A 27,551-nucleotide genomic window follows, 5' to 3' on the forward strand; every position below is an offset into this window, starting at 1 on the left:
GACTCCCGGGGAGGAATGTAGACCTGGCATCGTGTGATGGAGATCATCTTCTTGACCAAAAGGGGGATGAAAAAGGAAATGAAATAAGCTACAGTGGCAGAGAGATTCCAAAAGGAACTGAGAGGTCATTCTGGTGGGCACTCTTATGCACAATATAGACAACCCTTTTTAGGTTCTAGTGAATTGGAGTAGCTAGCAGTAAATATCTGAAATTATCAAACTACAACCCAGAACCCATGAATCTCGAAGACAATTGTATAAAAATGTAGCTTATGAGGGGTGACAATGGGATTGGGAAAGCCATAAGGACCACACTCCCCTTTGTCTAGTTTATGGATGGATGAGTAGAAAAATGGGGGAAGGAAAAAACAAACAAACAAACAAAGGCACTCACAGTGTGCTTTTTCTTACTTTAATTGCTCTTTTTCACTTTAATTATTACTCTTGTTATTTTTGTGTATGTGGTAATGAAGGTGTCAGGGATCAACTTTGGGGATGAATACACAACTATGTGGTGGTACTGTGAACAGTCTAATGTATGCTTTGCTTTGTATGACTGCATGGTATGTGAATATATCTCAATAAAATGAATTATAAAAAAAAGTAAATGGTTGGATGGATGGATGGATAGATGGCTGGCTAGATACAATGATATGGCAAATGTAGTAAGATGTTAAAAGTTGGCAGATATGGGTGTCTGGGTTGGAGGTTCTCTGTATGGGTTTTGTATCATTTTTGCAACTGTCCTGTAAGTTTGAAATTATTTCAAAATAAAAATTATGAAAATAAAAAAAATATGATATGGGTTTTGTATCATTTTTGCAACTGTCCTGTAAGTTTGAAATTATTTCAAAATAAAAATTATGAAAATAAAAAAAATATGAGGGAGAGATTAAGACATTCTCAGATAAACTAAAGCTGAGAGAGTTCATCACCTATAGATTGGCTCAATAAGAAATGGCTAAAGTGAGTCTTCAGACTGAAAGGAGAGAACACTAGACAGTGGTTCAAAGCAGCATAAAGAAATAAAGACCTGCAGTGAAGGTAACTGTCTGGGTAAATATAAATACCAGTACTATTATATTGTATTGCTTGGTATTTAACTCCACTTCATCCTTCCTACAGGCGCTGAAACACAAATGCATAAACAGTAATGATAAATCTATGTTTCTGGATATGCAATGTACAAAGATATAAGTGGTAACAAGCACAAAAAAATGGTGGGGGGCCACAGGGGTACAGGAAAAGTATATGTGCATGCTATTGAAGTTAAGTTGGTATCAAACCAAATATGATTCTTGTATATTTAGGATGTCAAATTTTAGCCCTAAGGTAACCATAAGGAAAACAGATGAAAAATATATCCGGATAGAAGTGAGAAGACACGTGACATGGTACAACCTAAAAAAAGCAAATAAATATAAAAGTAGGCTTTACCGGAAATGAGGGCCAAAAAACATACAAAACTTACAAAGGGAAAATGGCAAAATGGTAAAAAAAAAAAAAAAAAGTCCTGTATTATCAATAGTAACTTTAAATGTAAATGGATTAAACTCTGAAATCAAAAGGCAGAGACTGGCAGAATGGATAAAAAGCATGACTCAATATATGCTGTCTACAAGAAACTCATCTTAAAGTCAAAGATACAAATGGGTTGAGAATGAAAGGATTGAAAAAATATACCATGAAAGTAGTAACCAAAAGAGAGTTGAGGTGGCTATATTAATATTGGATAAAAAAAGACTTTAAGTCAAAAACAGTTATGAGAGAAAAAGTCATTATATACCAATAAAGTGCACAATTCAACAGGCAGATATAACAATTATAAATATACATGCACCTTAACAGCAGTGCCCTAAAATATATGATGCAAATAATGACAGAATTGAAAGGAGAAATTGACAGTTTTACATTAATAGCAGGAGACTTTAACAAATCACTCTCAATAATGGACAGAAAATCTATTCAAAAGGTCAATAAATTGACAAAACTTTAGCTAGACAAAGAAAGAGTATACAAATAATCAAAATCAGAGTGAAAAGTGGGATATATCCACCAACCCTGCTGAAATAAAAAGGACTATAAAAGGACACTATGAACAAATGTGTGCCAATAAATCAGATAACCTACATGCAAGGAACAATTTCCTATAAACACACAAACTATCTACATTGATTCAAGAAGAAACAGAGGATCCCAACAAACCAATTCCTAGTAAAGAGACTGAATCAGTAATGAAAAAATACCTCCCAACAAAGAAAAGCCCAGGACCAGATAGCTTCACAGGCGAATTATACCAAACATTCCAAGAAGACTTAACTCCAATTCTGCTCAAGCTTATTCTATGAGGGCAACATCATCCTCATACTAAAGCTGGATAAAGATACCACAAGAAAAGAAAACCACAGACCAATATCTCTTATGTATATAGACGCAAAAGTCCTCGACAAAACACTAACAAACCAAATCCAACAGTACATAGAATTATAAACCATGATCAAACAGGATTTCTCCCTGGTATGTAAGGTTGGTTCAACATAAGAAAAATCAATTAATGATATACACCACATTAACAGAATGAAGGAAAAAGACATGATCATCTCAACTGATGCAGAAAAGGCACTAGATAAAAGCCAGAACCACTTCTTGGAAAAAAAAAAAAAAACACTTATAATACAAGGAAGAGAAGGAAACTTCCTCAACATGATAAAATGCATATTTGAAAAGCCCACAGCTAACATCATACTCAATGGTAAAAGACTGAAAGCTTTCCCTTTAAGATATGGAACAAGCCAAGGATGCCCACTGTCACTATTGTTATTCAACATTGTGACAGAAGTTCTAATTAGAGCAGTTAGGCAATAAAAAGAAATAAATGGCATCCAAATTGGAAAGGAAGAAGTAAAACTTTTAATATTTGCCGATCATATGATCTTATACATAGAAAATCCTGAAAAATCCACAACAAAGCTCCTAAAGCTAACAAATGAATTCAGCAAAGTGGTGGGGAACAAGATCAACACCCCAAAATCAGTAGTGTTTGTATACACAAGTAATGAACAATTGGAAAAAAAATTAAGAAAAAAATTCCACTCACAATAGCAACTAAAAGAGTCAAATATCTAGGAATAAATATAATGAACGATGTGAAGGACTTGTACATAGAAAACTGCAAAACATAAAGAAAATCAAAGAAAACCAAAGAAATGGAAGGATATTACATGTTCATTGATTGGAAGACTAAATATCATTAAGAAGTCGGCTTGCAGGCTGTAGTTTGCCAACTCTTGTTCAATTTTGTGTAAATATGTATTTGTTTTGAAACAATATGATTGGCTAATTTACCCAAAGGTCATAAGTAGCAGGGCTGAGGCCTAAAACTAAGTTTCACCTCTTCAAATACTACCCAAAGCAATTTACAGATTCAATACAATCCCAATCAAAGTTCCAACAACCTTCTTTGCAGAAATGGAAAAGCCAATCATCAAATCGTTATGAAGAGTGAGAGACCCCAAATAGCTAAAGCCATCATGAAAAAGAAGAATGAAGTTGGAGGACTCACATCTCCAAATCTTAAAACTTATTACAAAGCCACAGTAATCAAAACACCATGGTACTGGCACAAGAACAAACATATTAGACCAATGGAATCAAATTGAGAGCTCAGAAATCAATCTTCACCTTTATGGTCAACTGATTTTTGACAAGGTGGCAAAGACTACTCAATTGGGAAAGAACAGCCTCTCCAACAAATGGTGCTGGTAAGACTGGATCTCCATTTGCAAAAAAAAAAAAAAAAAGAGGACCTCTACCTCACATCATATACAAAAATCAATTCAATATAGATCAAAAGATCTTAATATAAGAGCTAGAACTATCATTTCTAGAAGAAAACATATGGAAACATCTTCAGGACCTGGTGTTAGGAAATGGTTTCTTAGACTTTACAACCAAAGCACAATCAACAAAAGAGAAAACAGATGAATGGGACCTTATCAATATCAAAAACTTTTGTTCCTCAAAGGACTTTATCAAGAAAGTAAAACTACAACTTACACAATGGGAGAAAATATTTGGAAACCACATATCCGATAAAGGATTAATATTCAGAATACATAAAGAAATCCTTCAACTCAATAACAAAAGGACAAACAACCCAATTAAAAAATGGGGAAAATGTGAACAGACATCCCTTCAAAGAAGACGGCCAAAAGCACATGAAAAGATGCTCAACATCATCAGCCATCAGGGAAATGCAAATCAAAACCGCAAAGAGATACCATTTCACACCCATTAGAATGGCTGCTATTAAAAAAAAAAAAAAAAAGAAAAGAAAAGAACAAGTGCTGGAGATAATGTGGAGAAACAGAAACACTCATTCATTGTTGGTGGGAATGTGAAATGGTGCAGCTGCTGTGGTTCCTCAGAAAGGTAAGTATAGAATTACCATATAACCCAGCAATCCCACTACCAGGTAAATACCAAAAAAGAATTGAAAGCAAGGACTCAAATTGGTATTTCAACATCGATGTTCATAGTGGCATTATTCACAAGTACCCAAAGACGGAAACAACCCAAGAGTCCATCAATCAATGAATGGATAAATAAAATGTGGGATACACATACAATGGAATATTATTCAGCCATAAAAAGAATGAAGTCTGTGATATATACAACAACATGAATGGAACTTGAAGACATCATGTTGAGTGAAATAAGCCAGACACAAAAGGACAAATATTTTATGATCTCACTGATTTGAAAAGATTAGAATAAGCAAACTCATACAGTCAGAATCTAGAATATAGGTTACCAAGGAATGGAGGAAGGGATAGGGATGGGAAGTCAAGGCTTAAAATGTACAGGGTTCCTATTTGGAATGATGGAAATGGTTTGTTAATGGATGATGATGATAGAAGCATAACATTGTGAATGCAATTAACAGCACTGAAAACATCTGAATGCGATTAAAAGGGTAAATGTTAGACTGTCTACGTTAGCAGAATAAAAGTTTTTTAAAAAATTCCATGGAGCTGTACTACCCAAACAGTGAACCCTAACTTAAACCATGGACTTTAATTAACGGTGCAGTTTTAAAGATGTGCTATCATCAGTTGTAACAAATGCCCCGCACCAATGTAAAGTGGTGGTGGTAGATTGGTATATGGACTGGAATTCTGTATTGTAGGCATGATTGTTCTACAATACATCACAACTTCTCCATTAAAAAATAAGAGAGAAGGATTATCTCAGAAACTTCAAAAAAAATAATAGAGAGGCTTAAAATGATATACATACATAAATGTGGTTAGCATTTCTAAAATATTTTTCTTGGTAGTTAGAAATTTTCATTGCATGTTGTAATTGAAAAGCACAGCTCTCTCTCTCATTTTATGAAGGGGGTGATGCCACAAGGAACTAGAACACATTTAACTTAATGGCTATCTAAATATTATATATAAACATGAATATAAAAAACAATCTTCCGGTAACATTCATCTACTGTATACTTAAATACATTATCTTAAATCCTTTTTAGAACAAGATAAGTGAAGTAAATATATAGTAGAATATTTCTACTGATCAAAATATTAGAGAGGCAATAGCTAAAGAATATAAAGCTGACACATCCCTAACAAAAATTCCTTTTGCTGAGAAGTGCAGTTGACAGGGAAAATTACTCTCAAATTCCATATACAACAAATATGAGCTCAGAAATTACTTGCAGGAGAGAAGACTAAATCACATGGCCTCAATCCTTCTCAGTTTGCAGATGATTACTGGGAGTTTTACTGAATCCTATAGTAGATGCTTGAGTGAACCCCAATTTTTATGCACTCTTAAACTCAAGAACCTCCTGCGGGAATGATGTCCATCTAGTATAACTTGTGGCCTAGATGGACCAGAAAAGATCTATTCCTTTTCATTTTCTGGGAAACACTCTTTACAGCCATAAGCTTTTTTCTTTAAGGAATAAGTGACTGCATTGGGGTGATCGGATGAAGACAGTAAGGGAACTTCAGGCTGTTTTTAACTGCTAATAAGGAAATAAACAGGGTGAAGTGAGGGTGACAAGATGGGAAAAAAACTACAGTAGATACAGTGGTCAGGGAAGGGGTCTCAGAAAGTAACAGCTGAGCTGGAAACTGTGACAACACAGTGAGTCAGGAAAGGAGGTTAAAGAGGTATGCAAAGGCCAGGTAGTATAGGCTACAATATGGTATTAGGATTTTATGCAATGAGAACCCATTGAACAGTTTAAGCATTTTTTAAGGGTTACTTTTAAAAGTATCAAATATGTGTGTTTACAACTCAAATGGGCATTAATAGAGATTGGTTGATTCAACTGTGATACATCACACAGAAGATTATGCAGCTATTTTTTTATAAGGATGAGCTCTACTTACTGCTATGAGTAATCTCCAGAATATATTAATAAGTGGAAAAAGCAAGAGAGAGAACAGTATACTTAGTATAAGAAAAGACAGAGAATGCACACACACAAGTTCACAAGAACATATATACACTTGTTTATATGTACATGTGTGCTTATTTTTGCAAAGAGGAACATTGAAAAGATAAAGTTTTATTGGTGGATAAAGGGTGAAGGATGGGAATAGGAAGTGAGACTTCTGAGTATGCCTTTTTATATAGTTATGACTTTGAATTATGCTAATATTCTTCCTACACATTCAAATATAAATTTAAAAGATTAAAAAACCAAATCCTAATATTAAAAATAAATTGAAAAATGCAGCTAATAGTATTGTCAAATTGGTAACATTCAACAGAGAGAAAAATAATTATTTTAAATGACTTGTAAGCTACGGTATATGTTAAGTGAGATATATTCTGAGGACAAAAAAACTGCAAAGAAATCTTTTAACTTCACTCAGGTGTTTTATTATTGGGAATAATATTGGTAGTATAATTCGGAAACAATTTTATATATTGTGGGACAAAACAAATAAATATATTAATGTTATTAGGAATGAAGATTTTCAGTGTAAGAGAAGAGATACAATTATGAAATTGAAGAAGGTAAAATATTCTGTAATGTCAACTTTGAATTGGAAACATCAACATTAACTTATGATACACACACACACACACACACACCTTACATTCTACCTACTGAAAAGGCTTAGAGACAATAAAATACCAGTTGCAATGGGGGGAACACTTTTGGTCTCAGATCTGGGTTTCTAAATATTATTCCCTATTGAAAGAAACGAGGATTCCTTGGAGAAATGCATGATTGCTACTCAACAATATGGAAAAGCACAAGGTGAGACTGGGAAATCTTATGACAGAAAGCAAGGAAATAAACACCCACAGATGAATGTCAAAAGGATCAAGCTTGAATGGACTTTCACTGGCCAGGATTTGGGACAATTTGAACATCATTAAGAATGCAAAAATTAATATATAAAACAACAAACAAATAAAAACCATGAGTCTATAGTAACATTCTGCATTAAAAAGGGGGGAGGGAGGGAGTGACAATTTTCAGCATACATGGAGCTAAAACATTTAGCAGTAGAGTGTGATATTGAACTGGTTCCCTCAACAGAGAAAGGAAAAGAGTTTTATTTTTCCACATCAATTAGCAATATCACAGAATTACTGATATTATCTATTTACCAATAAATATATACCTTCACAATTAAATGACAGCTATATGAAAAAGGATTTACAATCAAGATCCTCCAAGCAAACTCACATAGACAATAAGAACACATTAGTCAGAGTGCTTAAGTAGTTTTAATGCTGGCTCTGCTTTTTTGTTCTGATGTCAAGCTTGGCTCAAGAACAAGGAAACCTGGCTCTCCTTTCCTTTTAGGGTAAAGATTGCTCATGTTTATTTTTCCTAAATAGTGACATAGGCCCAATTAATTAAGGGCTGCAATATAGCACTGAATTAAGACACACGAAGAGTATCACTAGCAACTGTGTGCCCCCATCTGGCACTCAAGGGTCTGGGATATTGTGCTAATATACGTACAATTCTGGCTTCCACTCTGCATGGCCACCTTGCTTCCATTACATTTCCAAAAATCATGACTAAATAAATCAGGACTTAGATGTAAACTTGTAGTAGGAGTGGAAGGGATGGGTGTGGTATCCTCCTGCTAATCTATGGCCCCACGTAAGACACTGCAATAACTAATACAATGGTGACAAGACATGAAGTCTTAAGTGGTTTCTAAGCATTCTAAGGAAGATTAAACTATATTCTACATAGTTTCAGTATTGCTATCATTACTGGGTTTCTAATTCATTGTGGTAGAGATGGCTGTGGTGAGCAGCTCTGGTATCCTTAACTAAATAAGTCATTACCTATAAAGACTGATTAATTCCACTGCCTTAGAAATTTAAGACAACATATTCAATTTAACTACCCTCAAATTTGAAGACAAAATAACACTTCCAAATATAACTAACCCTTAACATATATAGGCAGGTATTGGATTCTCTTCCCATTCCTTGGACAACACAATGTCCAAAAGGAGGTTGTTTATGACACTCATACTATCCACCACCCAACCATCCTGACTAAAATCCCTTTAACAAGCAAGGTGTAGTCATCACCTTCCTGTTCATTATAATAAACTAGTAACTACCTAAATTTTGAGGAGTAGAAGGATGAATACTGTCAACTATATCAGAAGACTTCTACTGAGGAAGGTGGGAGGGGGTGGCTTTAGACAGTTAAGTGCTTATAAAACCATTTCCACGGAGGAATGCTGAAATGTAGTAGTTAGGGTGTTAGGCTTAAGGTCCACCAAATATGCTGGACTAGAGACAGTAAAATGATAATAATGGTGTTTGAGTACATAAAATGCACCAAAAGTCAAGTGCAAAGCAGTACTTACACAAAAGCAAATCATATCATTTTATATACAAATTTCCTATTCTAGAGTCAAAATGCAAAATGACCACAACATTAAATTCTTCCATCTTAGACACAATAGATTTTATAACAGAAATCTTTTTTCAAACCTTAGAAAAACCCTGCCAGACCAGTATTTCCAGTAGTTAAAAGCTTTAGCAATATGACACATAACTTAATATCTGCATGGTAAATCTTTATGATACCAATAACTAGTTTACAGAGATACAATAAAAACATACAGTTGAGTAAGCCATAGTGAACCTTGACATGGAGAGGCAGGACACTGGGTATTTTTAATTACATGAGCATAATATTTCTCCAGCAAAACCAAGGAATTCTTGCTTTCTCATCATACTTCACCTAAACTAGAGTCCTCTAAATTGGTTCTCAGAAATCTTCCAGACTGATGTGAGTCAATTCTGGGCTTAGATTAACTTCTCAAGGTGGAAAGGAGGATGGTTTGTGTCCAGATAATGAACTTACCATTAGGTTTATATGACTACATGCATCAAGTTCTCAAATCTTTGATAAATAAAATAAATTTAGATCTGAAATAAAATAAAGTCAAGCATCCAAAATTAGAGGGTGGGATGGGAATATATAATCTGTGGAGATTGTCTTAATTAAACCTAAGGTATATAAACCTAAGGTATAATAAAGTATGAGTATAATTTTAACATGTCCAATTTTTCACACACTGTATATAATACTTTATCTTTTACTCGCAAGTTCTTAAACACAGACTAGGTGACCATTTGGTGGAAATTTGATAGAGAGGAATACAAAACTAGGCAGTTGGACTATGTGATACTTAAAACTCTTTTATAACCTTCCAAACTCTATTATTGTAAGTCTCTGTTGTATACATTGAAATATTTTATGTTAAACAAATACAAAAAGGTTTGAATTTTAACTTGAAATTCCATAAACTTTTGATTTAAAACATAGTAATATATCTATTCACACCAATAGGTATAGAGAAAGAATTTTTCTCTAAACAACTGTCAAATAAATTTTTTCTCACTTCATTATATACATAGACTAATGTTCTAAAAATTCAGCTCTTCAAAAGAAAATTTTAAAAGTGAAATTTAAGAAAATAAGGAGAAAAACCGCTGAGACAAAAGGTCTTTTGTATTATGTATGGCAAAATGTTAAGATTTTAAAAACTAGATGGCAGGTGCATGGGAATGGACATTTGCACAGTGAGGTTTACGGTGTCAGTATTCACTATTTGCAATGGATGGAGGTGGCATAAGGGTACATCAACTGATGAACATAATGGCAAACTGTGGTGTATAATATAAAGGAATATTGAGCAGCTACAATGAAGAGGAAGTTGTGAGGTAAATGGACACTGAGGACAGTATGTTGAGTGAATTAAATCAGAAATGAAAAGAAAAACACTATAATGCCTCACTAATATGGACTAACTATAATGTGCAAACTCTGAGACCTGAACCTGACAGCATAGGTTATCAGGAGAAGGCTTATTGTAAAGGTTCCTAGGTTGCAAGCTCTTACAGCAGTTACATCTATTTCTGAGTTGTAATGGTTATTTCTAAATTCTGAGATGCTGAGCTCTTTGTGTATAATCTGGTCGGTCCCTGGAACTTCGGGTATCTGTGTGACACCTGAGATTCAGAGCCAGAGTCTGGCAAACTATGAATATCAGCATTACCCCATACAGCAAATGTCAAAGAGTCTGAAAAAAGATATCAGACTTCAATTAGAGATTCGAACGAAACAGACTTTGTTAGGACTAAGATATATCAGACTAAATGGTAAAGGATGATATTGACGGTGTTTTTAAATCTTCAACTTCTGTATGAGACCAAACGAAGAGATGTTTATTAGGTGCAGAACATTTTTTGTAACACTAAATAATTTAACTTGCATGGTCAGTTTATTCAAACAACATAATTACATGGAACGTTGAATAGGGAGTGAAATCTGGCTGTAGGTATAGGTTAGTGTGAAGCCCCAATACATCACAGAGTAATTTGGCCAGACAATAAAAATGTATTTGCAAAGTCCCCTTGAGGAACTGGGGGAAAATGTGGAAATATTAAATTTCCTCACCTGGGGAATTAATGATATTCTCACAAGTATTGGGTGCTACCAATTCAGAAGGCCAAAACCTCGATCTTGGGGCTTGCCCTTATGAAGTTCGTTACTGCCAAGGAGAGGCTAAGCCTACTTAAAATTGTGCCTCAGAGTCACCCCCAGAGAACCTCTTTTGTTGCTCAAATGTGGCCCTCTCTCTCTCTCTCTCTCTCTAAGCCAACTCTACAGGTAAACTCACTGCCCTATCCCCTACGTGGGACATGAGTCCCATGGGTGTAAATCTCCCTGGCAACAAGGGACATGACTCATGGGGATGAGCTTGGCCCTGGCATCGTGGAATTGAGAAAGACTTCTTGGACCAAAACAGGGAAGAGAAATAAAACAAAATAAAGTTTCAGTAGGCTGAGAGATCTCAAATATAGTCGAGAGGTCATTCTGGAGGTTATTCTTATACATTATATAGAAATCCTTCTTTAGTTTTTAGTGCATTGGAATAGCTAGAAGGAAATACCTGAAACTGTCAAACTGCAACCCAGCAGCCTTGATTCTTCAAGATGATTGTGTAAGTATATAGCTTACACTGTGTGACTGCGTGACTGTGAAAACTTGTGGCTCCCACTCCCTTTATAGTGTATGGACAGATGAATAGAAAAATTAGGACAAAAAGTAAATGAATAATAGGGAGAGATGGGAGATATGGGATGTTTTGGGGGTTCTTCTTTAACTTTTATTCTTATTCTTTTTTGTGTGTGAAATAAATGAAAATGTTCAAAAATTGTGGTGATGAATGCACAACTATATAATGGTACTGTGAACAACTGATTGTACACCATGGATGATTGTATGGTATGTGAATTCCATCTCAATAAAAATGAATTAAAAATATCACTATAGATACACTTGAAAACCCTGTGTATCTCTCCCCATATCCTGTTCTACTACAGAGAGAATCATACCATGAATTTACCATTTATTATTCTCATGCATGATTTTATACTTTTACTATATATGTAAGTAGCCCTAAATTATAAATTACCATTTTGTATGTTTACATAATTTAAAGAAAGGAAATCCCACTATATTAGCCCTACTGCTAAATTATGTATTTTGAGATTTATCCATTGTACTTGTGGCACAGTCTATTCATTTTGACTGTATTTTTAGTATGCCCTTAGAGGTATATACCACAACTTCTATTTCTAGTCTCATAGTGACTGTCATTTAGAGCATTTCCAAGGTTTTGTATTATAATGAACACTGCATTAAGCAATCTCAGAAGTGTCCCCTAGCACAAGTGAGACAACTTCCCTGGCACTCAGGCCTTGGAGTAGAATTGTTGGGTTGCAGAATATGCTACTTTACAACCATTCAATTTTGCTAAAAAATTCTCTACAATGCTTTAGCAACATACATTCACATAGGAAGTATTTTTGGGTTTCTATTCTCCGTATCTTTGCCATTTATAGTTTTGCAGACTTCTCCATTTTTGGCTAATCTGATGAGTACTGAATTGTATTTCACTTTAACATGCCCTCATGAGATTGCTAGATTAGGCACTGCTTCACATGTTTATTATCCATTCAGTTTTCCTCTTCGGTGAAATAGCTGAAATATTCAGTGAAATACTTGGTGAAATATCCTTCTTCCATTTTTCTATTTGGTTATCTTTTTCTTACTGTTAGCAAGAATTCTTTATAGAACCTGGAGATGAATCCTTTGACAGTTGTATATGTTGCAAAAATCCCCAGTTTTGTCTTTTGTTGATAATGTTTTTAAAATGCCTTTATGTGTGATTTCTGTGCTTTAAGATATCTTTTCTCACCCCAAGGTCATAAACATATTGTCCTATTTCTTCTAAAATATTATTTTTTTACTTTTTAAAAAGTTTTTAGTTGACTTTGAATATTTTTTGTGTGTGTTCAGGATGAGGTACAGATATACTTTTTTTTTTTTTTACAGATATACTTTTATTACGTTTTTCCAATATAACCAATTTTCCCATCACTTTTTATTAAATAATCCTTCTCCACTGATTTCTAAGCTTGACTCTGGCTTATCTAAAAAATGCATGTAGTATGTATGTGTGTGAGAGGGAATCTATTTCTGAGCTCTCTCAATTCTATCATATCAGTCTATTTTTCTCTATATCAATACCTCACTTTTAAAATTTCCAGCACTTTAGTATGTCTTAATATCTAAAAAGATAAGCCACTCCACTTATTCTTCAATATTGCCGTTACATTTTTAGCCTTTTACTCTTTCATATAAATTTTATAACCAGCTTTTGAAATTATAGGGGAGAAAAAAACAAACTTCCAGGAATCTGATTGAATTACAGATTACTTTGGAAGAGAACTAACTTCCTTTTGTTATTAAGTCTTCTTATCCATGAACATAAAATATCTCTCTACTTATTTAAGGTTCTTTTATGTCCTTCAACAAATTTTTCTAATTTTTTCCACAAAAGTCTTACACACTTTTGTATAGCTATTCTCAGGAACATTATATGGGTTTTGTTGCTATTGTAAATGGTATCTGTTTTCTAAATCACATTTTCTAATCATTTAATACTGGTATACAGGAATGAAGTTAGCTCCAGAAGTCAGGCTGACCAGGTTTCAGTCTTGCCTCTGTGGCTTATAGCTGTGTGATTGTGAGAAAAGGATCTAACTTCTCAGTATCTCAATTTCCTCCTCTATGAAAAAGTTAAAAACAGTAACTACCCAATAGGATCACTGTGAGGTTTAAATGAGTTAAGGGATATAAAGCACTTAGTGCTGGACAGAAAGAACTTAATAAATGTTAGCTGCTATTATTGTTGTTATTATTTATTTTTTATTGAGCAGTGTTGTTGAACTCTGTTATTACTTCCAGTAACGTAATTTGATTGGAGATTCTTCTGGGTTTATAGACAGCCATATCATCTGCAAAGAATGTAGATCTGTTTCGACCTTTCTAATCCTTTCATTTCTTTTGGTCTAACTTCACTGGACCTCCAAAAATGCTTATCTTGTTCCTGACTTTAACTAGACTGTCTTCTACATCTCACCATTAAGAATAAAAGTAACTTGGGGTTTGGGGTAGAAACTTTAAATAGATTAAAGAAAGTCCCTATCCCTAAATGCTAAAATATATAAAGTGAACAAGTATTGAGCTTTACCAAATGATTTCCCTGCATCTACCAACATGATTGCTTAACTGGTCTTCCACTTTAATTTTTGAATGTGGCAAACTAAATTTACATTCCTGAAAGTCTTGCTTTTAGGGTTATAGGATGAGTCTCCTTACTCCTTCCTCCTCTTTATCCTTTGCAGGGATGTCAATGAGTGCAAGAGACTTGAGAAGGCAAGTGGCAACTAAAAACAAAAGCATTACATGATGGAACATTTCCCTCTTAGAAATTGTAATAAACATAAGAATAGTGTACACATTTTAGAATTGAGCTTCTAGTAAAGGAAGGAAAACATAGAAGCACTCGCTGGGGTGAAGTAGAACAAGAATTCTAAAAACAAATAACTTTAATGGGTTACTGATGTTTTAAATAGCAGAAAGGATATATTACAGACAGTTATATCTACAGATATCAGTGAATAGCTGTAGTGAACTTGTGTTACGTAGTATTTTAAATTTATTAAATGAGATATTGGCAAGAGATGAAAAATTAATTTATTTTTAGTATGCATTGTCATAAGACCTTAAAAGATCTTAAGGCAACTGAGAAATACAGCTTTCGAACAAGTTTAGTCAACACTCAACAGGAAACAATGTGATCTAATTCTTATTTAGTCTTGAGAATATCAATTAAATTAGTTCAAACTAACAAAGCTTTTACTTGTAAATAAACCGACTCATAAATTAAGTGGATTCACAAGATTAATAAGTTTTAAAACCTTTTGAAAAATTTCTAGGTAGTTGAGCAACACTCCAATATGTGACTAAAATATTACATAAATGAACTGAAATAGACTACTTTTTGTAGTAACTGAAAAGATAGTAAATTCCCTCTTTTATAATATAAAAATACTTCAATACAAACAAAGCTTTTAGGATGAATAATGATGCAAAGGAAGTTTAAGTCAATGAGTGAAAATACAGATGAATAATTCTGGAGATGTGTTTTTGGTCTTACAAAAAAAAAGCCTTCAAATCAGGATAAAGGAGTTTCTTGAAAAGCAATCTCAGTGTAAGTTTTTATTTGATGGAATTAGAAAATGCCCAAGAAATTCTGTCATTCAATTGCTCCTTATTTTTATAAATTCCCTGAGCTATCTTTTGATAGATATGCCCTTTCCCTGGTTCCATTGACCCACTATTTCCAGTTCTACAAAGGTAATATGAAGAAAATTATGTTAAATCCTTAACCAGACATCTAACACAAGCTGAAAGAAAATCTAGAAATGAAAATAATGTCATAACAATAATTATAGGATAGCTAACAGTTATTAAGTATTTACTGTGTGCTAGTGCTTAATGTGTTAAATAATTTAATCTCAGTTTTTGCTAATGTCACATTTTAAATGATTTAAACTGAACAGATAAAACCAATCTCTCATCACTAGAATTTTCACCTTAAAAGTGTGTTTCAGAAAAACAGATAAATTAATTAAATAAAACTTAATTAATTTACCAATACCTCCTATGTAATGACTTTTAAATGTAAGGGTCATCAGAATAATGATATTTTATGCATCCTGATCTAATTATCAAGATGAGCTTACACTTACATTTCAGTTCCTTTTATTTGTAATGTCTAAATATTTATTTGTTACAGAGTAAAAATACACTGTAAGCCTAAAATCTTAACAATTCCATTTGAAGATTTAAAAATATATATTATATACCTAGTAACAGAAAGCGTCTATGGCTTCCCAATAATGAGACAGATAGTCTGATGAAGGTTACCCATTCAATTTTGCCTATTAATGGTGAAGCATGTACAAGTAAAACACTACTGGACCAAGCATGTCCAGTATGATTCTGTCAACTTACTGTAAGAACTCAGTTTGATAACATAAAAAATGAGAAGTATGTCTACACAATTTATGAACCTTAGATTTCAAAGAAAATACTCAAGAAAGCATGAAGTACTCTAAGAAAGTATGAAATCAGAACAGCATAGAAAGCTCAAAGGTCTCAGGAAAATATCTTTGGTTTAGGGAAACTTCTCAGGAGAAAAAAAGGGGCATTATTTGAAACTTCATTGGAACTTTGGGAGGGCTTCCGCAGAAGATGGCAGAGTAGGGAGCTGCAGTCCTCAATCCTCCTCCAAAAACAGCTAGTGGACAGGCAGAAACTGTTTGAAACAACTGTTCTGGGAATACAGAGGGCAGGGAAGTATTGTACAGCATCCAGGGAAGAGCGGGATGAAGAGTCTGAGTCACTGAGGTTAAAAATAACCGTGAGCAAAGTGCTTAGCTGTAACTCCAGGAGCCACACCCCCACTCTTGAGGCGAGCCGCCTTGGGTCTGGTCCCTGGCTGACTGCTGTGGACAGAGAGAGATGTGGAAGTCCTTTTCCCCAAGGAGGGGTAGCCACAGCTGAGTACCGATCACAGCTTTTGACCGACAAATTGCAATTGTTGGGTCCCTGCCCCAGACAAGGACTGCCGGACCACTGTTTCGACTCTACGCCCAACAGAGGTGAAGGTGGTGGAAGTTCAAAGCATGAGGTCTCCTTAGGGTCATGGGGAAAAGTTTACTGACGAGCACCATTTGAAGGACCAGCAAAGAAAGTGCAGCTTTATGGAGCCATCAAAATGGCTTTGTTGGCATCTTTCTTGACCCTCTCCCCAGGGCTCTTTGGAATGGTCTGGGCCCCCTTTGTGAGTCCCTGGTCCTGTTTTGGCTGAGAAATATTGACTTGGGAAAGTCCTCTCTGGGGTGACCCTCCTTGCAGAATTTGCCCTTCAAACAAAAGCAGCTAGAGGCAATGAAAGAGAGTTAAAAACAAACAAACAAAACTAAAAACTATAGAGACAAAACAAAAACAGAACAGATCAAGATTCCCAGAGATGAAACAAAAGAAAGGAAGCTTTCCCCAGGGTGTGAAACAATGGCACAAATAATGCAATCTTAAAAATTGTACTGCACAAACAGGGCAAGAATCAGATGAAGAACAGCTGAAAAAAATCTGATCAGTTAAAGACAGGAATTCTAAAGGTCTACAATAAGTTGAACCAACTATCAGAGAAGAGCATTAACACAAAGCCAATCAACAATAAAACCCTAGGTAAGAGAGAGAAATTAATCTATAGGGTCAACTCAACAAGACAATCAGATGCCTAGAAATCAGCAAAAAATTACAAGCCATAGGAAGAAACAGGAAGACAGGGCCCAGTCGAGGAACAAATTAAAACTTCGGAAGGAGACACAAAATTTGGAACAACTAATCAAAGATGTTCAAGCAAATCTACTAGGTCAATTCAAGGAGATGAATGAAGATATGGCTAAAGAGATAAAGGTATTAAGAATACAATGGGTAAGCATAAAGAAGATTTAAAAGTATGAAAAGAAACAAAACAGAATTCATGGGAATGAAAGATTAAAAACAGAAGAGATTAAAAATTTACTAGAGGCATACAACAACGTATTTGAACAGGCAGAAGAAAGAATCAATGAACTAGAAGACAGGACAATCAAAATCTCACAGAAGAGCAGATGGAGAAAAGCATGGAAAAAATGAACATTCAGGGAACTGAATGACAGCATGAAGCACAAAAACATACACCTCATGGCTGTCCCAGGAGAAGAACTGAAGGGAAAAAATTAAGAGACAATGTTTGAGGAAAAAATTGTTGATAATTTCCCAACTCATATGAAAGACATAAATTTACATGACCAAGAAGCACAATGTACTCCAAACAGAAAAAAATCCTAATAGACTTACTTCAAGACACATACTAATCAGAATGTCAATGCCAAAGATAAAGAGAGAATCCTGAAAGCAGCAAGAGTACAGCAATCCATCACATACAAGGTAACTGCAGTAAGACTGAATGCCTGTTTCTCATCAGAAACCATGAAGGCAAGAAGGCAGTGGTATGACATATTTAAGGTATTGAAAAAGAAAACATTGCCAGCCAAGAAATCTTCATCTGGCAAAACTGTACTTCAAAAATGAAAGACAGCTTAAAATAGCAACAGATAAACAGAAACTGAGAGGGTTCTGCAACAAGAGACCTGCCCCACAAAAAATACCCAAAGAGGTTCTGCAGGCTGAAAGGAAAAGACAGAAGAGAAAGGCTTGGAGGAGAGTGTAGAAATGAAGATTATCAGTAAGGTAACTAAAAGGGTGAAAAAGAGACTTAAAAAGACATGGCATACAAAAGCCAAAGGATAAAATGGTTAAAGTAAATACTGCCTTTACAATAATAACAATGAATGCTAATGGATTAAACTCCCCAATCAAAAGATACAGATTGGCAGAATGGATAAAAACATATGAGCCATCTATATGCTGCCTACAAGAGACTCACCTTAAGACACAAATAGGTTCAAAGTGAAAGGCTGGAAGATATTCCACACAAAGAATAAACAAGAAGACTAGAGTAGCTATACTAGCATTGGACAAAATAGACTTTAAATGCAAGACGGTAATAAGACACAAAGAAGACACTATGTATTAATAAAAAGAGCAATCCGCCAAGAAGAAATAACAATCACAAATATTTATGTACCTAACCAGGTGCCCCAAAATATATGAGGCAAACACTGCCAAAACTGAAGGGATAAATAGCTGTCTCTAAGATAACAGTTGGAGACTTCAATACACCACTATCATCAATAGATATAATATCTAGAAAAAGGACCTATAAGGAAACAGAGTACTTGAATAACATGATAAATGAACTAGACCTAACAGACAAATACAGAACAGTGCACCCAAAAACAGCAGGTTATACATTTTTCTCAATTGAATGTGGATCATTCTCTAGGATAGACCACATGTTGGTGGTCTAACAATCCTCAATAAATTTAAATAGATTGAAATTATACAAACTACTTCCTCTGACCATGATGGAATGAAGCTGAAAGTAAATCCCTGGTGGAGAAGTGGAAAATTCACAAATATATGGAGGTGAGAGGGAAACTTATAGAACTAAATGCATATATTAAAAAAGAAGGATGTAAAATCAAAGACCTAACTGCCCACTTGGAGGAACTAGAAGAACAGCAAACTAATCCCAAAACAAGGACAAGGAAAGGAATAACAAAGATTAGAACAGAAATAAATGAAATTGAGAATTAAAGAAAAAACAGGGACAAGTAAAAAAGGAAAAGTTGGTACTCTGAACAGATGAATGAAGTAGGCAAACCCTTAGCTAGATTGACAAAGGAAAAAGAGGAGATGCCAATAAAATCAGAAAGAGACAGGGGACATCATTACTGACCCTGTAGAAATAAAAAAGAGAAGACTATGAACAACTGTATGTCAACAAATTAGACAACTTAGATGAAATGGACAAATTCCTAGAAACACATGAACAACCTACATTGACTTGAGAAGAAACAGAGACCTCAACAGACCAATTACAAGTAAAGAGATTGAATCTGTCATCAAAAACCTCCCAACAAAGGAAAGCCCAGGACAGGATGACTTCATGGGTGAATTCTACCGATCACTCCAAGAAGAATTAATACGAATGCTGCTCAAAGTCTTCCAGATATCTGAAGAGAAGGGAACGCTACCTAACTCATTCTATGAAGCAAACATTACCCATCCAAAGTCAGATAAAGATACTAGAAGAAAAGAAAATTACAGACCAATTTCTCTAATGAATATAAACACAAAAATCCTCAACAAAATACTTGCAAATTGAATCTGACAGCACATTAAAAGAATTATGCACCACGATCAAGTGGATTTCATACCAGGTATCCAAGGGTGGTTCAACACAGAAAAATAAATTAATGTAATATGCCACATTAACAAATCAAAGGGAAAAACTACACTATCATCTCAATTGACACAGAAAAGGTATTTGACAAAATCCAGCATCCTTTTTTGATAAAAACACTTAGAAAGATAGGAATATAAGGGAACTTCTTCAATATTATGGAGGGAAAATATGAAAAACCCACAGCTAACATCGTATTCAATGGTGAAGGACCGAAAACTTTCCTTCTAAGATCTAGAACAAGACAAGGATGCCCACTGTCATGACTGTTATTCAACATTGTGCTAGAATTTCTAGCTATATCAGTTAGGCAAGAAAAATAAAAGGCATCCAAATTGAAAAGAAAGAAGTAAAGCTTTCACTATTTGCAAATGGCATGGTCCTAAATATAGAAAGTCTACAAAAATTTACAAAAAGCTACTAAAGCTAATAAACAAATTCAGCTAAGTGGTGGGATACAAGATCAACATGCAAAAGACTGTAGTGTTTCTATACACCAGTAAGGAACAATATGAGGAGGAAATCGAGAAAAAAATTGCATTCACAATACCAACTAAAGAATCAAATATCTAGGAATAAACTTGACCAAGGATGTAAAGGACCTGTACTTAGGAAATTCAAAACATTGATAGAAGAAATCAAAGAAGACCTAAATAAATAGAATGGCATTCCATATTCATGGATTGGAAGACTAAATATTGTTAAGATGTCAATTCAACCCAAATTGACTTACAGATTCAATGCAATCCCAATCAAAATCCCAACAATCTAATTTGCAGAAATGGAAAAGCCAATTATCAAATTTATTTGGAAGGGCATGGACCCCAAATAGCCAAAAACATCTTGAAAAAGAAGAACGAAGTTGGAGGACTCACATGTCCTGAATTTAAAGCATATTACAAAGATACAGTGGTTAAAACAGCATGGTACTGGCATAAAGACTGCTATACTGACCAATGGAATCAAATGGAGGGTTTAGAAACAGACCCCCACATGTATAGCCAATTGATATTTGACGAGGCTGCCAAGCCCATTCGACTGGGGTAGAACAGTCTCTTAAACAAATGGTGCTGGAAGAACTGGATATCCATATGCAAAAGAATTAAAGAGGACCCCTATCTCACAACTTATGCAAAAATTAACTCAAAATGGATCAAAGACCTAAATATAAGAGCCAGGACCACAAAACTTAGAAGAAAATGTAGGGAAGCATCTTCCAGATCTTTTGGCAGGCTATGATTTCCTAGACTTAACATCGAAAGCACAAGCAATGAAACAAACAAACAAACAAAAAAAAAATAAATTGGACCTTCTCAAAATTAAAATATTTTGTGCTTCAAAGAACTTTGTCAAGAAAGTAAAAAGGCAGCCTACCTAGTGGGAGAAAGTATTTGGAAACCACATATCCAATAAGATTTAATATCCAGTATATATGAAGAGATCATACAACTCAATAATAAAAAGACAAACAACCCAATTTAAAAATGGGCAAAAGACTTGAATAGACTGTTTTTTTCCATAAAGGAAATACAAATGGCTAAAAAGCATATGAAAAGATGCTCAACATCACTAGCTATTAGGGAAATGAAAATCAAAACCATGAGATGCCACCTACTAGATATCACACCTACTAGAATGGCCACTATTAAAAAAAAAAAAGAAAATGACAAGTGTTAGAGAGGATGTGGAGAAATAGAAACACTGATTCACCGCCGGTAGCTATGTAAAATGGTGCAGCTGCTGTGGAAGACAGTTGGGCGGTTCCTCAGGAAGCTAAGTATAGAATTGCCATCTAATCCGGCAACCCACTTCTAGGGATATACCTGGAAGAACTGAAAGCAGGGACTGAAACAGATATTTACACACCATGTTCATAGTGGCATATTCGCAACTGCCAAAAGATTGAAGCTGAAGCAGCCCAAATGTCCATCAACCAATGAATGGATAAACAAAATGTGGTATATGTGACGAGAAATTATTCAGCAGTAAAAAGAAATGAAGTCCTGATGCATACGACAAAATGGATGAATCCCGAGGACATTGTTTAGTGAAATAAGCAAGAGGAAAAATCTCACTGATATGAGCTAATTATAATAAGCAAACTCATAGAGTCAGAATCTAGAATACAGGTTACCAGGGGTTAGAACAGGGGTAAAGAAAGGGGAGCTGATACTTAATTTGTGCAGAATTTCTATTTACGTTGATTGTAAATGTATGCAAAAGGATAGTGGTGATAGTAGCACATTATTGTGAGTGTAATTAACAGTGCTGAAATATGTTGGTGAATGTGGCTGATAGGGAAAGCTCTGGGTCGTGTATGTTACTGGAAGGAAAAGCAGAAGATAAAACATGGAACTATATAACACAGTGAACCCTGCTGTGGACGATAGACTGTGGTTAACAGTACAAATACAAGAATGTTTTTTCATGAAGTTTAATACATGTACAACACTAATACAAGGTGTTAATAATAGGGTGGTATATGGTAAAAAATATATCTACTGCAAACTATGGACTATAGTTAGTAATACTTTAATATTCTTTCATCAATTGTAACAAAGGTACCACATCAATGCTAAGTGTCAACATTACTGGGGTATATGGGAACAATGTATTTTTTATACGACTTTTATGTAAACCTACAACCTCTTTAACTAAAAACAATTAATCCTAAAAAAGGAAAAGAATTATTTAGTGTAACCAGCAGGATTGGGCCAGAAATAACAGAAGAAAATGAAGACAAATATAAAAATGAAAACTTCCTTTCATAAGAATGTTTAATAAAGTGGACCCCAAAAGTTTTTTGTTTCATTTTTCTTTTTGAAGCGTGACTGTATGGAATTATACCTCAATAAATCTGATTTCAGGGGAAAAAAGGAATCGCTGACTTAGTGGCTTTACTGAATCCAGGGTTTTTAGACCACCGATTCCTGTTTACTTTAATTCAGAGCTACATAGGAGCCATGCCATTACTTTGCCTGGTCATATTGATCAGCCAATAACTCTCTTCCTTTGGTTTATGTTAGTGCTTCTTCACCCATATCTCTGTACCTTTCTTTTGCCTGATGCTTCTGTCCTCATTTCTCTCACCCCAGTGGACTGGATACATGTGCAGATGGACCAGGCAAAACCACCAAATTTCTTGCTAAATGGGAACACAGGCACCAGGCAGGTCAGTGATGCTACATCACCTGAGGGCTCTTTGCTCCAGTTATAACAATTCTTTGCTTTAGGATTTTATTTGTGTTATTAAAATCGAGACTTAAAAGATACCTTTTAATTTGGGGGTTCATTTGAGCAATTGCTCTATATATCTATATTGGCAGTTTCTGTAGGAATGCTTTCCAAACTTTAAAGTGCCTTAGAATCACCTGGGAGCTTATAAAAATGAATATTCCTAGGCCCAAATATTTTGGCTCAGAGGGCTATTGGGCCCCTTTCTCTAATCAAGGACCTCAGTTGACTTTGCAGCAGATGCTCTTTGGTTGATGCTTTTGGGAATCATTGGCAGTGGAGATCTGGATTGCCCTTGGACAGCTCAATACCTTGTCAGAGCAGGAGTCTGTGGAGTGCTCAGAAGTTCATTGGGTGCAGCAGGCCTTTGGGAACGGACCTAGCAGTGGATGATGATCAGGGAATACCCAACCCAGGCAGGAAAAAGCACCAGGTCAGGGCACAGACAGAAACCCAGGTAAACAGTTCAGTGAAATGCAGAGTCAGAGAGACTGGAATCTGTGGTCCAGTTCTGCTGTCTGACTGCCGGCAAGTTACTTAAACTCTCTGGCCCTCATTTTCCTCCCTTGCAAAATGGGGATAAGAATAGTGTCACTCTCATAGCATTGTTATTTGGATTCAGTAAGGTGTGTTAAGTGCTTGGCATAGGCCCTGGCACAAAGTCAGCAGAGTGGAGACAAAAATGGCCATGATTTTTATTACTTTCCAGAAAAAGGAGTGATGTGCAGCTGGAGTTTGGCATGAGGTAGTGGATAATTTGTGCAGACAGAGGGGAATGTCCTCAACAGAATACAGCATCTACAGGAGAAGTCCTGAGAGCAAGTTGGCCCCTGGAATAGGAGACCCAGTTTCCAGCACAGGGCACCTAGTCCCTGGAATAAAGCAGGAGTATGTTTTTAAAATGGGACACATTGTCACAATGTTAGCAGTAGCAAGGCTAAACTGATCACACTTTATTGTAATCGCTTGTTGAACTTTATGGTTTCCCTAACTAGGCCGTGAGTACAGGGAGGACAGAGGCTATGTCTGTCTTTTTCACCACTGTGTTCCCAGGACCCAGAGTAGAATATGTGCTCAATAAATTTGTTAAATGGTTGCAGAGATGGATGTATGGAAGGATGAAGATAGTTGAATGCCGGGTCACCTATCTATCGGCTTAGGACTCTAAAATCTTCTCACTCAGTCTCACGTATTGGTGGTAGAATACATACTGCCCAAAATCCCTTTCTGGGGTACTATTTGGAAATGTGCTTCAAAATTAAAAAAAAAAAATGTGTACATCTTTTGATCTAGCAATACTGCTTCCTTATATTTAGCCTAAGGAAATCCCTAGACGCTCAGAAAGATTATGGCTCAAGAACAATCAGTGATATTACTTAGAACATCAAAAACAGTGAAAATAACCCCTAGTCCAACAAAAGGGGATCAGTTAAGTAAATTATGATACTTTAATTTAATAGAGGGTTACAAAGCTATAAAAATGAGGAAGATTGTTTAATAACATGAGGAAATGTCCAAATTAGGTATTTAGTGAAGAAAAGCAAGGTATACAATGGTTTTTTTTTTATATAAGACCATATAAATATAACACTGGAAGGATATATAACACAGTAAAATTTTATGTTTGAACATTAATGTAATTTCCAATGTTCTTGTATTAAACATGCAATCAAATAAAATAACAATGAATATCATTAAAAATTATCTGATTAAAAACTTGGGTCTTTAAAATAAAACTTCATGGAGAGCTGTCAAAAAAAAGTTATGCCTTCTAAATCATCTTGGAAATGGCCTCTTATAAAAACTTAATGTAACAAAAAAGATTATTGTTAAAATGTTATTTTAGCATTTTTTCAATTAAATTAATTTTAATTTGTTTGCTTGATTATTTATTTATTTATTTTGCTCCAGGAATACTTAGAATAGTAGTAAGGAGTCCTTTTATAACTAATTAATACAACAAGCTTGTAACTATTTCCAGGACTTGACGCATAACTGTACGATCTTTAGTTGTTGCAGACATTCACAACTGTTGATCATGCCACATGACAGACTGTCTGTCGTTTATTGCTTTGATTCACTTGCTGGTAGGTCCTTGGTCTGAGCAGTACAAATGACATTTATAATACTATTCTTATTAGAAAATGTAATGTATTTTATACAGATTAATTTTTGACATGGTTCAAGGAATTCACTATAGTTAAAAATGAAAGTAATGTTTACTTCTGAAAACTTACATTCTATCAGGTTAAGGCTCAAAATGCAAAATCTTCACTGTCTCTCTAAGACCCACTCAGTGATAGCAACTCATTTCCAAATAGAGAATATAGCTGTTTTCAGTCTCAGAGTCCATCCCCTTACCCCCCACCCCCCAGTATATGCCCAAAAATGACCCTTAGATAGATTGAATATTAAATTTTAATATACTTTTGAAGTTATAGTGGAACAAGAGAATACGAAATCCTTTTTTTTTTGGTCAATATATAATAAGCAATTTAGGAAGGAAGAAACTGAAAATAACAGTTCTCTAATGAACTGATGGGTGTAACAGCTGCAAGGATGGCCAGAGAGAAATCTGGGGCCAGCCCAAGGATGCGGTTCTGGCATGTACATGACTGTGATAGCCTCTAAGGGGGGAAGTCAGGTATCTGACAAATGTCATGTACACTCCTGAGGCTAAATTTAAAACAGCATTGACAGTAATGGCTCTTGACTGAAAAATGGAAAAGCTACTCACAGTTGTATAAGTCAAATAGGCTTCCCTTTATTTATGAGAGAGAAGAGGCATTTCAAAAGGCATTACTGACTGGAATGCGAATGGATGACTTCAAAGGATCTAGAAAATAAATCTGGAGTAAATTTTAGAGAAGAATTTTTCAGACACAGAGGAGGAAAGTACAATTCACTTGGAAAAGAAGCAGAAAAGAGGCAACAAATTGCTTCCTCAGAATAGCCAGTACAACTCTTATTTTGAATGGATGCCAGTGGTTAACTATAATATTTGGACATTTGAATAAAATAGCATCTCTTCTTTAGGTTTAAGAATGAAACCAAAGCAATGCCATTCTGCTGTCCTTCTTGAGGAGGACAGAGACAGTTACAATTCAGAAAGGGAATGATATGTTAGATCTTTAAAAAATCATGGTTCACTTGGGAAAATTAAGAATATGCCTCTCTCATTATCTGCATTATATATTTACTTTTCCAGGAACTACATATTTTTGTTATAAATATCAAAGCAGCTCAAATATAGTTTATGTGCTTTTAGGTTAATATAAAATGCTACACATTTTTCTTGCTAAAACTGACACTCATTGATTTTTATTTTAAAAATTGTAATTACAAATTAAAACAATAAATGTGAATTGTTCTATTCCTCAACTCTGTATAAAAACAAAGTAAGACTTGTTTTAACTTGGTGATTTTACCACTTCAGTTATTATATAAAAGACTATGACTAATTTCATTTCTAAATACAGAACAAAATGAAGATTTACATTTTAGCAGAAGAGAGTAGGAGGAAATACGAGGTGGATATAATTTCCTGACACTAAAGGTATTCTAACATTAGAATGGGATATAATATACAGGCTATAGAATTATCTGTGCTCAGGATTTTTAAATTGCCTGGGCTCTTATTTTTCCCAGAATGAACTGGCATGAAGCTTAAAAACTAGTACTATTTCAAGAAGACATTTATTTGAACATTCCATTCTCTGTTATAAAATTAAAGTATAACAACTACACCTTCTGGGGAACTCAGTAATATCACAGATAATAGGGCAATCAAAAATACTATATGAAGTTACAGAACTCTGAAATTTTAGAACCTTAATAACTTTATCTCTTTTCTGGAAATTATCTGTTTCAATTAGATAAAAATGTATTTATGCTCACTTTTTTAATCATTTGCACTTTTAAGCTATAAAGTTGGGCCTGGAGCATGGATATGACCACAGGTGCTTTCTATCTGTTTTTCTCGTGGTTCCCTGCCATCCCCAGCCCAGGAGGTAGCAGGGAGAGAGTTCCACACCGGAGGGTACTGAGATGATGATGGGGACTCTTCAGAGGGAGAATTCTTGGAAGCCTTTCCTACAAAATACCTGGCCTTTAGCATGGGGAGTAAAGAGCATGGCTTTGGAGTCAGACCTGAGGGTTTCAATCCAGTCTCTTATCACTTCCCAACTGCAAGTTGAGCAAATTACCTGTTAAATCTCAAGTCTCTCACCTGCACCATGGGAATATAATACCTATCACTCAGGGTTACTGGGACGCTTAAACGAACTCATATATTCTAAGCACTGAACTCAGTAAGTGTCAATAAACGAGCTACTTTTACTACTATACCTTCTCTTTTTCGGTCCAAAAACTTTTGAGAATCCCTCCCGGAAACAGTTCCCACTTGACTCAGTTTTCCAGAACAAACTGAATATCCTAAATTCAGGACTGAGGTCAGTA

At 35.0% G+C, this 27,551-nt stretch overlaps 1 protein-coding gene across 5 annotated transcripts in view; it reads right to left on the minus strand.

Annotated features, from left to right (window-relative positions):
* ARHGAP32 (Rho GTPase activating protein 32) overlaps positions 1-27,551 on the minus strand; it is a 403,775-nt gene that overhangs the window by 47,966 nt on the left and 328,258 nt on the right. The window lies entirely within an intron of this gene.

This window comes from Choloepus didactylus, chromosome 6, assembly GCF_015220235.1.
Source record: "Choloepus didactylus isolate mChoDid1 chromosome 6, mChoDid1.pri, whole genome shotgun sequence".
Lineage (NCBI taxonomy): Eukaryota > Metazoa > Chordata > Mammalia > Pilosa > Megalonychidae > Choloepus > Choloepus didactylus.